The 15,830-nt window shown below is 39.7% G+C and overlaps 1 protein-coding gene across 1 annotated transcript in view; it reads right to left on the reverse strand.

Moving 5' to 3' along the window:
- The window catches only part of RAPH1 (Ras association (RalGDS/AF-6) and pleckstrin homology domains 1), an 85,694-nt gene extending 84,175 nt beyond the window's left edge, over nucleotides 1-1,519 (reverse strand). The window contains 1 exon segment of the mRNA XM_090282845.1: nucleotides 1,323-1,519. The gene's annotated coding sequence lies outside the window, so the exon portion shown is untranslated.
- Nucleotides 1,520-15,830: the final 14,311 nt, after the last annotated feature.

The raw sequence follows: 15,830 nt of genomic DNA on the forward strand, positions 1-15,830 counted from the left end.
AGGTGTTAGGCATTTTGCACACGTTATCTCATTTTAATCTGGCGGACGACCATCTGGGGAGGGGAGCAGGTGGTGTCATTCCCATATTACTGATAGAGAACGCACTGTTGAGAGTTCAATAGCTTATCCGACGTCACACTGCTGAACCAATTACAGTGCTTTATGGAACTGCCGGATTCTCCGGCTTCAAAGAGCTCTTTTCACCACCGTAAGCGACAGGTCTTGTTCACTTGGGTCCCCCGCCTTGCCTAACAGTTGATATTTCACAAATATTTGCTGAATTTAATATTCCTATGGACTCAGTACCACCCATTCAATAACCTGATTACGCCCCACCCCTATCCCGTTACCTTGACTGTTCCTTTACAGTGGACTTGACGTTCACAGACAGCTCTCCACATTTCCACAGAAAAATGCTGCAGACATCAACACTCCCTGGGAGGTTAACTGAAAACCTTCCAACTTTCCCAGATTTCCCCAACTGTTTTTCCCACAGAATGTAAGAAACGCACACACAACACACGTTTGACATAACGCCTATACTCTTCCAAAAAGCTCTTAATTCATACTGAGCCACGTCTTCGTGCTTACACGCAATAAGGCTCATGCGGTTTTCAGCTCCCACTGTGGGGACACCCTAAGATACTGTCTGAAAAAGAAAATTACATCTTTCAAACCATCTTAGAACGAAGGCATCCCAGTGCTCTCACACTGCCCCCCACCCCTCATGAATTGCAGTTTGGATTTCCGGCGGGAATAACACACAGAAAGATGAAATGGGGCTCAAAACCAACGGAGCAATTACTTAGCCTGCTTAATTAGAAAGAAGACATAGAAGGTGCCCCGCCTTTTTCTGTCTCTGCACTGAACTCCAATACGAACGATGGGGGTAGGGGGGCACCGAACCTGAGGAACCCCAGATATCGAATCACTGCGTTCTGTAGCTAGTCAGGGGAGACTCCTTTCCTCCCCGCGGTCCCGGGCCACCAGCTCTCCCGGTGCCGCTCGGAGGAGCCCAACCGCACCCTCCTAGGCAGCCCTCTATCTCATTGTCTCCCTCCACCGCGCCCCCAGGGGCGCAGGGTGCAATCCAGGCCCCGTCGACTCCCACCCACCGGCCGGCCAAGCGGCTGGCACCCCTCGCCGGGCGAGGTCCAACCAGCCCCGGCCGCGACCCCGCCCCAGGTTCGCTGATCCCGCACCGCGCCCGGATGGCGGGGCCGGGCGCCGGGAAAATGGAGACGGGAGCGGCGGCAGTGCCTCACAGCCCTGCGCCCGGCTGGTTCCCTCCGCCAACCCCGAGGGTGAGGCTGGACACTCACCGCTACAGCCGCTTGGTCCTCCCGCGGCCCCGGCGACCGTGGCGGCCCCGGGCTGGACAGCCGCCGCTCGCACTCCTCCAGCCGCCGCCACCGCCTCCTCCCCAGGCGCGGAGCTCCTTCACGAGAGACACCGTGAGCGCCCGCAGCTCTTGCGCCGCGCGCTCCGTGACTGACTGACTGACTGACTGACCGACAGACCAGGCGGAGGCGGCGGTGGCAGCGGTGGCGGCGGCGGCGGGGGCGGGGCAGGAGCGTGCGCCGGGAGGGGCGGCCGCAGCGCCCAGCCGCTGCGGATCCAAGTGCGGCCGCGTCCGGCCGAGACACAGAAGGCGGGGCTGAGGGCCGGGCGGCCCACAAGCTCACCGACTCTTGCCCGAGCGCTCGCTGCCCCCGCCCGCCGCCAACCACTCACTTCCGGCGCAGGAGGCAGCGCCCTCCCCTCTCGGGCGCCGGCCCACAGCCCGCGCCCCCTGCCCACGCCCCTAGCCCCGCCTGCTCACCTTCCCCTCGGGCGCCGGACCGCACCCAAACCGGGCAGTCTTCTGTGCTGCGCCTTTCCTCCGTGCGTCCCTGGGAGTCACCTCGGGAACCAGTGAATCAGAGAATGAATGAGTGAAGATGGAAAATCCCGGCACTGTCCCACCCCTGGCTCGCCTTTCTTTGGAAGTAGGACCGGCGGCCTCTGTCCGAGGGCCCTGGGACACGCCGAGGCATTGAGCGGTCTGTCCCGGACCTACGTACGAGCACCTTTATGCAGGAGTATTCAAGGACGCCGGCGGCACAACAGATGTTGTCTTAGGCACTCACAGGACCATTGTCCTTGCTATCTGTAAGGCCTTTTTTTTTAAGGAAATCCCATTTTGGCCAACAACTGCAGTTTCATTCACTATACTGGGAAGCTTTTAAAAATTAGACATGTCAGTTACCTTGAAGTACTTTTAAACTTTGACATTTCCTTATCTTGCGTTCTTAATAGCTGTTACCCCCTTATTGAAATTCTTTAGGAGTAAGGTGTTGGCCTGTTTCCTTATCGCCAAGCTCTCAATTACTCAATTACTGCTTATTTTGATGCAGGCTTGACTTGTACATTTTAATTTGAATCTGTATTTTGACCTCCTAAAGTTGATTAAAGGAAAAAAATAGTATTAAATGATTTTTGCCCTGCTACGTGCCAAGCAAGTTCGTTGACAGCGTTAAAACAATTGAAAAGTCAGGAGTGTGACCTGAAATTAGTTGGCAGTAAATACTCCTTTTTCATGTCTTCCCATTTGCTTGCTAAGTAAAAGTATATGTATCTTGAATTTTCACAAATAAAAAATTGTATATTTCTGAGATCTTGGCTCTTTCTAATAAAGAGGGTGTTCATTTCTGTGTACTGGGGCCAAATCCTGGTTTTGCTAATTACATTCCTTCTTTCTGATATTCTTGAGGACTTTCAACTGGATTTGGTCTTTTATGCCCAATCTGTTCCAAATTGGTACACAGTCTGTTTCAAAACTGGTATTTAGAATCACACAATACAGTCACAAGCTGCATTTCACACTTGAACTATCTGTACTGTAGAAACATAACTGCACTTTTGTATAAGTTAAGTAGGTGCTTGAATATGCTTGTGTAGAAAAATGTTATCTCATATATAAAGATGGCGTTGCTGACCCATTGCTATAGCCTCTATTCCTTTCTTGTGAAATTCATTATTCGTTACCTCTTAACTATAATTATTTCATTAAGTTATGATCTTCCCCAATAAATGTAATACAACAATGTATTCATCCTTATATCTCGCATTATATTTAGCATAGTATCTTGCTCAATAAATATCTTTAAATTAATAGCCCTGGCATGTATGACTCTGTGGATTGGATGCTGGCCTGCAAAACAAAGTGTTACTGGTTTGATTCCCAGTCAGGGCACATGCCTGGGTTGCAGACCAGGTCCCCAGTGGGGGTGAATGAGAGGCAGCCACACATTGATGTTTCTCTCCATCTCTTTCTCCCTCCCTTACCCTCTCTAAAAATAAATAAAATATTTAAAAACTAAATTAATAAAATATTTTCATAAGTGATAATTTATGCAAATCTGTCTAGAGCAGTGGTTCTCAACCTTCCTAATGCTGCGATCCTTTAATACAGTTCCTCATGTTGTGGTGACCCCCAACCATAACTAAAGCACGGTGATTAATCACAAAAACAATATGTAATTATATATGTGTTTTCCGATGATCTTAGGCAACCCCTGTGAAAGGGTCATTCAACCCCCAAAGGGGTCGCGACCCACAGGTTGAGAACCGCTTTTCTAGAGGCTTTTGCCCATTTCCTTTATGCCAAGTTTGTTTGACACCTGGGTGCCAAACCTAATACATCCCTATTTGTCATCAAATGCTATTAATAGGTTGTGATACCACTTTACAAGGAAGATAATTTACTTTATCAAAATCTTTAAAAATAGACCATTCAGAAAAAGAAAAAAAAAAATAAGACCACTCAATGCTTTTTAGATAGCTCTTAGCCAACTCTCCTCCCAGTGCTTTGGTTGGTCTAAGCTAATTAGAAACAGAAACAAAGTAACTTTCAGTCAGTGAGAAAGGTACCTAAGCAGGTTCTTATCAGTTCCTTTAAAACATGAAATTATTCATTCATTCCACAAGGATTTATTGAGCTCCAACTAAGGCCTAGAAATACAAAGACAAGAAAGACTTGAGGAGTTGGTTCCTGTCCTCAAAAAGCACATAGTCTAGTGGATAAAGGAGGTGAGGAAGTCACTATTAGAATACGGAGTCCATTCCATTGAAATGCTTTTTCTAATGCAACATCTCACAAGATATGTTTTCCACAGAATACACTTTGAGAAATGCTGGCCTAAGCCAGATTTTTGGTTTATAGTGGAGAAAACTACAGCCCCTCGAGAAGTGACTTGCCTAAAGTTAAATAGCTACTACTGGAAGATAGTGAACCAGAAGCTGTATCTCCTGACTCCACTCACATGTTCGTTCCAATATATAATGCTTTATGAGCTACAAACTCATTCCAGCTCCATCAGCTAATCACAGGCAGAAAAATATTATAGAAGAATTATGGGATATATTCTTCTAAATGAGGTTTCAGATCAGTAACTTTTAAAGCTATGCTAATTTTTAATGATTACTATTTACATAAGGTGAAAAGATTTGTAATTATTGCTTTAATATGATCTTTTGATAATTGAACAGAAACCTTGTAAAATTAAATTAACTGACTATGACATCCATCTAGTCACCCTAACCCTGAAGAAGCTTTAAATAAAACAAACTTTCAGGAATGAAAGGAAACATTAAAACTCTCCCCAGAAATTTTAGTGTTGATTTCCCCCCCTTCATATTGAAGGAAAAAAACCCAGCTTCTAAAGTGTGCTGAAACTATGAAAATCCACACCAGGTTTTGACTTCATCTCTGGTACAAGTCCCCAGATCCTGAATACTCCAACAGCTAAAGGATGGGAAGGTTTCGTATCTTAAATTCATAGTTCTATTCCCCAGAGGAGAAATTTTTAGTACTTCCTATTTTTAGAAAAATGAGACAAATTGTTTGTTCCCAAGAGACTTCTTAGGATTACACTACAGCTTTCAGTTTAAGGATAGCTTCTATTCACATTACCTTTGAAACTAGTTATGACTGTCTTAATTTATGACTCAGTAATTTATAAAATATTTGTTTTGTTTCTAAATGCTGTAATTCTTTTCAGCAGCCAGACCAAGGATCATCTCGTGCAATATAAATGTGTCGAATGAATGAATAATTACTAACTTCAAAAAAGTCAGTGGTACCCTGACCAGTGTGGCTCAGTTGGTTAGGCATCATTCTACAAGGCAAAAGATCAACGGTTCAGTTGCTGGTCAGGGCACATGCCTGGGTTACGGGTTTTGTCCTGGTCAGGGTGATCAATGCTTCTCTCTCACATTGATGCTTCTCTCCCTCTCTTTCTCCCTCCTTTCCCCTCTCTCTAAAAATAAAATCTTGTAAGAACTCATTAGCCATAAGTAGTGGAAAGAACACTACTTATTAAACAATTTATCAAAACTATTTCTTTAGTGTCCACTGTGTCCCTAGCTCTGTTGAATCACTTAAGAAGTATGAGAGAAATACAAGAAATAGTCTCTAATTTTTAAAAATGACTCACCCATTTATTGGCAAGGAGGAAAACATACTCATATCCTGCAGGTGGAAGTATAAGTCATGGAGGAGAGTTTATCAAGACAGTAAACTTTTAAAATACGCATTTCTTTGATCAAGCAATTTTTCTTCTATGAGTTTGTTTCAAGGAGCATATTGTGGGATGATGGTAAATAATTGGAAATCTAAATATACAGCAACGAGATTAAGAAAATGAAGATTGCTAGAAAAGTAGTTTTTTATATGAAAAGATGTGCATAATATGTTAACCAATAAAACATTATAAACATGCCCTGTCCGGTGTGGCTCACTTGGTTGGGTGGTGGCCCGCAAAGCAAAAGGTCACCTGTTCAATTCCTGGTCAGGGCACATGTCTGGGTTCTGGTTCTTCCTGGTCAGGGCATGCAGGAGAGGCAACCGATCTATGTCTCTCTCTCACCTTGATGATTCTCTCCCTCTCTTTCTCCCTCCCTTCCCCTCTCTCTAAAAATAAATAAAATCTTTTAAAAATTATAAACATTACATAGAATATGAACTCATGAAAAAACATGATATAGGAAAATCTAGAAAGAAATACAAGAAGAATACAAAAATGTTTATGCTGAGGGATGTAATTATGGTACATTCTTTAATCTTTTTATTTTTAAATAATGCTTTTGTATACTTTAACTGGCAATTAAGTTTAATGAACTAAATCAATATTTATGAAGTTAAATAAACTCTAAAACAAAATGTTGAGGAGAACAACACACAAACCTTTCATTATTTAATAAAAAATAAAGTTAATTTTAATTGAAAAAGGGATCTCTGCATTCAGGAAACTTGATAAGAGAAGAACATGAAATAACCAGAGAATAACCAATTACTCAGCTCTGATACAGACTATAAATACAGTAAGAGTTAAGAGAAGAAAGAAATTGACTAGGGTTGGCGTAGGTTAAAATGACTTCATGAAAGAAGTGAGACTTAGCTGGCACTTATCTGAATCCCACAGGGAGAAACAGAGTTTAGGTGCAGTAATACAAGGTGAGGCAAGGGCCTGGCATGGCCTATCCTACACACATCTCACCCCTCCCAGTTGAACTTTAACTGCAGAACACTTGATCCTTGACTGTAAAGGTATTTCCGCTTCTTTCACACAGGTGGAATTTGTATGCCCTATGTAATATAAATATGTAGTAAATAGAGTATTACATATTCTTTGTAATATATATGTTTAAGTTATAGTAAATGATTTATAAGTAAGCATTTTGGGGGGGGTGGCATTTTTTTTCTAAATATGTAGAACTTGACATTTCCAGATATTGATTTAGAACAAACACCAGCTGTTATGCAAGAGCAGTTATCACAACCTGCACCGTTGTGAGTGTTCTGACGTTCACAATCGGACCACGAAGGAATTTAACCAATCACAACTCAGCAATACTCTGCATGCATATTACAGAGAGCAGATTGCTGTATTAGTTTCCTAGGGCTACCATAACAAAATGCCACAGACTGTGTGGTTTAAACAACAGAAATTTATTTTCTCACAGTTCTTCAGGAGGCTAGAGGTCCAGGAGGCTGAGTCTTAGGTACAACAGGCTTGCTTTCTTCTGAGGCCTCCCCTTGTTTTGCAGATGGCCACCTCACTGTGTCTTCACATGGTCATCTCTCTGTGTGTCCTAATTCCCTCTTCCTATAAAGACACCACTAATATTGGATTAAGTACCACCCTAACAATCCCATTTTAAGTTAATTGCCTCTTTAAAAACCCTGTCCTCCAAATTGACTGTCTACAATGGGAAAAAATAAGTCAGAACATAAACTTCCATGAAGTAATGCTGTAGCAGTCCAGGTGGGGGGATAGTTAGGGCTTCAACATAGGAATTTGGTGGGAGAGGGTCACAATTCAGTCCATAACAGCTGCCCAATAAATATTTGTTGGGAAGGGACATCATCCAAGGCTGAAGACATAAATACGCACCTGGTGGCCATAAAGACTACATAGCAAATAAAGACTAGAAACACACACCCACACCCACACACATATACATATATCATATATAATAAATTATTGATATTACCATACGTGGTGTGTTCAATGACATTGTGTTATATGTTTAATGTGCTGCTCCTCATCAGCAACATATCATTCAATGCACTGTGCAAAATTACAATGAATGTGGTGCATTAAGGCAGTCTTTCCATCGATTCCTGCACATCCACCTGTGATTCTGTGCTTCAAATGATTTGTGTCTCAGATTTTCATTGAATAAATATAAATCTCTTTAGAGAAGAAGAATCAGTAATCAAGGGTTTTCAATTTGTAAAAAATAAAAAAATAAAAAAAAATTAAAAATAAATGTATATATAAAATCTAGGTTTCCAGACTTTATGGTCAAAATGTATATGTATATGCAGTGTATAGGTAAAATGTGCTTTATAGGAACAATTAGAAGTTTCAAAGTCCATTATTTTACCAAAAACAATTTTAGATTCTCCTATTATATATTTATCATTTAACACTTCTTTTCTTCTTTGCAGTTCATCTAGGAGATTGACAAGAAAATTAAGAAATGATTCTCTCCCTTTGCTGCCTTATGATCATTTGTATGATTCTTTGAATTGGCTGGGAAAAGTCATTAAAAAATACGTCGTGGGAAAACAAAGTAAACAGACGAATAGCTGAGCACTAGAACTTTTTTTCAGTTATGTGTTTTGAGACAAGGCCATGCCAAAAATATGACATAATCGAAGTGCTGCTGTCACTGAGTCTCATCGGTTATGCTCTTCAGATGCCCCTCCCTTATTGTCACTTCTTCACTCTTCTTTCTACTACCACAGATCTCAAGATCTTCATCATCTCAAACAAAGGATTTGCAAAAGCCTAGGGCTCATCTCCTGCTAGCCTCTTTCTTCTCCCTTTGAAATACCCTGCAAAATATTCCTAACCAATTTCTGGTACTACCAGGACAACTTTCACCATATTATTTTTTCTGCTTAAAACAAACCAAAAAATATTACCATGTTTTTATTTTGAAGAACATGCATTACAAAATATTAAGTATAGTATAATCCTGATTTTATTGGGGAAAAAAAACAAAAACCCAAACCCACAAACATACATATACGTCAATTGTATGAGCTTTCTATTGCTGCTGTAACAACTTACCATAAACTCAGTTAATTAAAACAACACAAAATTATGCCCTGGCTGGGTGGCTTAGTTGGTTGGAGCACAGTCCCATACACCAAAAGGCTATAGGTTGAATTCCCAGTCAGGGCACATACTTAGATTGTGGGTGTTTGATCCCTGTTTGGGGCATATGTGGGAGGCAACTGACCAATGTTTCTCACATCAGTATCTCTCTCTCTCCCCCCACCTCCTCTCTAAAACCAACAAACATATACTTGAGCGAGGAATGGAAAAAAACACCCCACAAGTTTATTATCTTATAGTTCTGAACGTCAGAAGTCCAAAATTAGTCTCAGGCTGGCTAACGTCAAGGTGTCAGCAGAGCTGAATTCCTTCTGGAAGCTTTGGAGAGAATCTGTTCTTATTCTTTTCTAGTTTCTCGTGACTGCAAGCATTCCTTGGCTCATGGCCTCATCTGCCATCTTCAAAGTCAGTAGCATAGCATCTCCCCAACCTCTCTCACTGACTCTGACCCTCCTGTCTACCTCCTATAGACATCATTGTGATTACATTGGACCCACCCAGATAAATAAGAATGACATTTATATCTCAAAATCCTTAACTTAATTACATCAGCAAATCCCTTTTGTTGTATAAACTATCATATTCGCAGTTCCAGAAATTAGAACGTGGATATCTTGATGTCCTAATGCATGAAAAACAAAAAAAAAAAAACAAAAAAACAAAAAAAAAACCAAAATATTAACAGGTGGATTATCTTTAGATTAAGAACTTTAGGCAATTTTAATTTTTACTTCTTTGTGTTTGACCAATACTCCCAGCTTTCAAAATGATTTTGCATTTTTTTTTATTCACGGAGAATGACAATAACAGAATCAATAAATGTCTCTATAGAGGACATTTGCTATTTCCTCTGTCCTGTTCTCTTCTCTTCTTCTGGAGACCATATGTTTTCTTTGGAATTGCTCTTTCCAACTCACCCATGTGGTTTTAAGGGCTGCTGCTAATCATGGTACCTCTTTACCCTGGTTACAGGTGAGAGCAAGCCTTCCACACTGGGATAACCAGAGGCATTCCCAGTATTTTGTTCTTTCTTTCTTTTAACTAGAATTAGGAGAAAAAGTCAGTTCTTTTCTGATGGGACACTCAGGAAAAGACAACCCAGAAAATATTGGTGACTATGGTTCTAATATCATAGAAAATATGAAAGCAAAGTAGAGATTAAAAACAAAAACAAAAACAAAAACACAGAAGGGGAGATTCCTAGCGCTATTTGCATCCTTCGCTGTGGTTGTCTGAGAACCAGCTAGCTATTTTTCTTTCTTTCCCTGGTTTGGATCTATAAACTGAAAAATTACTCTTTCTGCCTGAACTGCCTATTTCTACCATATACAGTAAGAGTCGGGTGAAAATAGGAATGTTTTAAAGCCTGCAATGATGCCCTGTTGTCTGTTACTGTCTCAAATTAGCTCCTCTAACTGGCTTCAAAGCTGTTCACAACTCCCGCCTTCTCTGCCCCCACTTCTCAACATTGTTTCACTTCGGCTGCCTTTTCAATCTTTCCTTCTTCCCTGTATGGCATTTTGGGGGGGGGGGGGGGCTTTGCTCTTTCTTGCTGTTCTCACTGTCTGGACTATCTTCACCTCCCCTCCCTGCCCATCCAAGGCCCGTCCGACCTTCCCAGCCACCTCAGGACACTCCTTGAAATGTCCCCCAAATCAACAAAGGAAGGCTTTCTTCTCTGGATGTTTGTAATACGCAAGGTCTGCCTATTACAAACAACTATGTCCACTTTTGTATGGTTTGGGTTACTCCCAATAAATGATAAACCTCATAAGGAAAAAACCATACCATGTTTTACAGATTGTGCTCATGGAAGTAGTTGCTTGTGCAGATTGATTAAATTATATGTTTAGCAAAAGCTCAGAAATATTAAGGTAGAGTCCTCACTGGAAGAAAACATAGTGGCCATTTTGGGTATTTATAAGTTAGAAATGTCCTGGTACACTGGAGGACAGTTTCACGATACTAAATTGTCATTTTTATGTTGCACGTTTTCTCATCATTTCCATAAAGATAATTTAAGAATAGAAAGTAAGACCTGATGGGAAAAGCTGAAGAAGCCAGAATCATTTGTCCATGAGGGGAAAAAAAAAAAGTGAACCTAACAACAATCTTAACATTTGTGAAAATTTATTATATAGAAGATAGGGTTCTTTCTCTCTAGAAATTAAGATTGAGTTGGGAAATGTGCATATAATCACATAATGAAATTTAGGTGTACTTACATATTTTTACCATAAGGGCATCAAACAATTAAATGAATTTTGAACTTTGTAGAATGTATTTCTATTGTAGTTCTTAAAAGGAAAAAAATAAAAACCTTTTGAAAATGTATTATGGGTGATTTTACCTAAAGGCAAAAACTTACTAACTGTAACTGTTTTATTTTATAAAACTTTGTACAGAGAAGAAAAATATTTTAAATGACATTTAAACATTATAGCTATGTATACAGATGCTTTTATTGCTTTCTCTATGAAAGGAGAATGTCTTGTTCCAAATACATAAAGGAACAAGATAAAAACCTTTGTCTGATCTATCCATCTGCTTCCTTCTAAGGGAAAACTGTGTTTAGATGTAACCCTATTTCTGCCTTTGAGATTATTTGGGTTTCTTTTGTTTTGCATCATTTTAGAAAACCGTTCTTTCTTTATATTTTTTAGAGAGAGGGGAAAAGAGAGATAAATAGAGGAAAATAAACATGAATTAGACCTTACTTAGGGAAAAGAAAGTAAGCGTAGAACAGATATAGTGCTATCTTTTGTTAAGAATATTACATATAATGAATATCTATCTGTAACAGATTGTCTCCTCCGTTTTTTAAACACCCAGGAGAATCCTGTTGCTTTAATGATCAGAGTCTCATTGAAAATAAATTAAATTTGAATCCATGAATATATTTTGTGGCTTTGCCTACTGACTATGAGCCAATATTAAGGAGAATATGTAATTGTCCTCTATAAAAAACTGGAAGTACTTGTGACAAACTTTCCCTTTTTCTTTCTACCTCATCAAAAACTTAGTATGCAGTTTAGCCTTTATTTTAGGGGGAAAAACATATTGGCATTAATGCTGGTTCATCCCAGATAGAAAATAGTTAATATTTTTATTCACTGTTCTTGTTATTACTCTGTATTTTAGAACTTAAAAAAGTAGTGGGTATACTAGTGCTTTAGAGAAAAATAATTCCTTTCAAAGCCTCTTTTCTTATGGGCTGTACAGTCTGTTGCACAAGCTGGACACTGAGTATTATTACAATAGGAAAGGCAATGGAATATGCTCAGGAAATGAATGTTGTGTGTGAGCTCAGGGAAAGAATGAATGGGAGAAATGAAAGGATGGCTTAAATGAATAAGGAGGTTTGAGTGATACAGAACTGTATATTTGAAGGTACACTGGTACACCAAGTCCTTCAAATGTACTTCAGGATCACATTCTCAAACGATCACAGCTAGTTCTTACATGTAGTTTACCACAGTAAACAAAACTGGATTTTTTCCTAAAGAATATTAGTTGTTGGTGGAGGGGACTATTGCTCTTTTTTAGTACTTGAATTAGTTTTGACTTGGAGTCTTCTCTTCTACAAGATAAACCAGAAACTCAACCTCAATAATTTCTGGGGCTCCCCTCCCCTGTCATCCACACCCCATGTCTGTAAAGTGCAGACTTCACATAGCCTCAAGACACTGGGGAGTTCCCTTTAGTCATCCACCCACTCTGGGTTCTGCGGAGGCACCCTTTGCCTTTGTTCTTCCAAACCCTCGGATCTAGGCCCCTGCTGCTTTCGTTCAATCCATGGGTACAGTCGTCTTTGTGAGCTAGAAACGCTTGCCCACTTCTGCAGGGTTACTACCAGGGAAGAGAGGGCAGGAGAACACAAGGTGCAGAGACATCTCTCATTTTCTTCACAGCAGCATCTTTTTCCCTTCGAGGCAAACCCAGTTCTCTTTTCCCTTCGGGGAATCCAGCAGAGACTTCTGATCTCTTTTCCCTTCGGGGAATCCAGCAGAGACTTCTGAGGGTGGGGGTGGTTTAGGCATTTAGAATTAAAACCAAGAAGGGAAGTATCTTGAAGTCAGCTTCTGCTTTCTTCTGTGACATGTTAATACTCTCCTAGGCAAAGAAGCACGAGGTCTACTACCTTCCTGAATTTGGGGTGTGACAAAGAGGAAAATACTGGAGGTACCCATAAATACCTATCTCCAAACACCGTCCTCCCACACAGTCAGATGGTCTAAGCTTGCTCAGCAGAGTGAGAATCTTTTGCTGGAAACTGTATTGCAAAAGGACTCATGAACATGGACAACAGTGTGGTGACTGTGGGCATATAAGGGGGATATAAGAGGGATAAACAGTAATGAAAAAAATTACAATAACAATTAAAATTTTACCATATGCATATTAAATATTAAAAAACAAACAAAACACAAAAGGGTCAATCACTAGTAAGCTACTTGGTACCTAACCTCTTCTCCAAATTCAGACAGAAATTCTGACTGAGAAGAAAAAAAAACCACAAAGATCAAAGACGTGAGGAAAATGGGTACATGGAATTATTTCTATAGTTCACATTTATTAATACAAGACTAATTCTGGTAGATAAGATGTTAGAAGTATGAATGCCTATAATATTAGTCAATAAGTACAGTTAGAAAATTTCAGTAGTGACTATCTTCTGAGAGTCTGATTCTTCCTTCAAAAATGTTGATGAGAATGTAAAATTTAGAGTTACAGTTAAGTTGTAAGAAGAATCACATTAGATGATTTGTAGCAAATTCCCTCATGTATTTAAGTCTAATTCATTCACTGATATTTTTTTCCTAAAACAATTTAGTAAACAGCAAGACAAGTCATTACCAATAGTTTCTTCAGTGACATAGTGTATTTGTAATTTTGGTAATAACTTGTGCTGTATAATTGCTGTCTTTTTGTTTTTTGTTTTTCCTAGAAGTGCCCGAGTTAACACAGGGAATCATAGAACTTTCCATTTTGTCTGGAGATTTTGTATTCTCTGTTCCTCTGCTTCAGTTTTGGATACATGTATGCACGTGATAGTAATGCTAAGTAAAAGTTATAATTAGAATATCATGGTAATGTAGGATGAGTAATATCTATACATATAACAGAGCTTCTTTGCTGTTACCACAACAAATAATGGGAAACCACAAGGGCTTTTTATGCATTTTTCTCTTTAAGGTCTGTCCACGTAGAATATTTGTCAAAACTCTAAGTGAAAGATGTTTTTCCTAAATATTTTATCATCTTTTAAATTTATATTTTATGCTTTTAATTGTGTAACAAAAACTTCCTTTCATTTAAGTGTTATCCAAAAGGATCGTGGCCTTTAAATATCAGTGCATGTTTAACTGTTCCTTAGTTAGATCATATTTCCTTAAACTTATTCTGGAAGAGAAGATACGTACATCTGCCACCGATTATCCATGTCTATATATCATGGTTCATAAAATCAGGGACATTAAAACTGCATGGAAGGCCAACAAAAAAACTTATTAGTTTCAATGTAATCTGAGGATGTGTGCCTGATTCTTTCCTTAAGTTTCCAAGAAGGGGGAGAAAAATATTTTTCCACCAGCATTCTCTAAGCAGCATAGCAACTGAAGAACTAATCGTCTACATGTAAATTTCTGTCACATAGAAACCTGTTCTCCTAGAGTGTCACACAGAACAAAGAATTATCATAGATGATTCCCTCTAGATTTCTGGCTTTGCCAAACTGTCTCTCACTCTGCTCCATGCCTATCAGGTAGACATAGACATTCATCATTCATTAAAAAAAAAACAAAACACACTTTTATTGGGGGCTTACCATGTATCAGATATATTCCCAGAAATGTAAGAGCAAAGGCAGTCTGAGACTGAAATGCTGCATTGTCTCTGAGGGTGAGTATAAAGGCTCAGCCCTACTGACTAGTTGGGCTTACAGGGTGGGGTAGGGTTCTCAGAGTTTCAGACCAAGCACCTGGCAGAGAATGGGTGCTTTGAGGATGAGGCCAGCTAAGGTGATAGAAAGATGTTCAGTCAGTCTCTTGAGAGTAAACAGCCATACAGTCATGTAAGAGCAATGAGTAGAAAACCCTGGGCAGGTAGTCAGCAGGAAAGGACTGGAAGTGGGTAGCACTGCCCTGGTTATGGATCCCAGGCCTAGAATAACTATAGTGGGAACTACAAAAGATACTGTTGTTACCCAAAAGCATCTTTAGCTCCCCTCCCTGGCAGTCAGGGATTGGCCATGTGATCCAATTCTAATATAAGACATATTAAAGGATGTCTGTTGGGAGTAAGAAGCAGACATTTGGGAAATATTTTGCTTTGCTGATAAATAGGGATAAATATTATTGGCAAGAACCTTTTCTTTTTTGTTTTTCAACCTTGAATACAAGCATGCTGCATGCTACATCAGTATATAATGATCAAAGGCAACATGCTAAGGGTGGTAGAGCAAGAAAAGAAAATAAGGCTGGGTCTTCAACATAGTGCAGCCCTGTCCCAGCCCTAGAGAGCCTGCCTATAGATTTCTTGGTAAAATCAATTTTGGGATTTCTGTTGTTGCAGTCAAATACGTTTCTAGCTGAAATAAACACCAGAATAGAAATGTTATGGAAAATAAGGGTAGAGATGAGAATTTAGGGGGTAAGAAATGGGAGAGAGCCTATGAAGAACTAGGTCAAAACTCAGTGATTAGAACCAGGATGTGTCCAGACAGAGCATAACTGGCAGAAGGTTGATTTTTGAGGCTTCTTAAATCCCCTGTCTCCAGAAGCAGAATTGGACTCAGAACTTAGAAGACAAAGGGTTTTGTTCAGGGTATGGAGAGTTTTGGGGGCAGAGAAGACAGAAAAGTATCAAAGACTATGTCTTTCAAGTCAAATTCTTCTTGAAATTTCACCCTGTTATTTAAAAGCTCCAAGATAATGTTCATAAACCAAAAAAGTAAACACTATTTTTTAGAGTTCTTGGAAAATCGTAGTTTATATCCCCATTGATAAGTTGATTAAAATGATTGATGTAAATTACAAAGATGAGAGTCATGAGATCTAAAACCTGTGAAACCTATGGTATAGGACTAACTGCTATAAAGACTTTTTTCCAGTCTAAAATAGTATAATATTATAAATATAGTATTATGTTAGCAAATAA

The sequence above is a fragment of the Furipterus horrens genome, unplaced genomic scaffold (assembly GCF_987537825.1).
Source record: "Furipterus horrens unplaced genomic scaffold, mFurHor1.1.pri manual_scaffold_1, whole genome shotgun sequence".
NCBI classification, from domain to species: Eukaryota; Metazoa; Chordata; class Mammalia; order Chiroptera; family Furipteridae; genus Furipterus; species Furipterus horrens.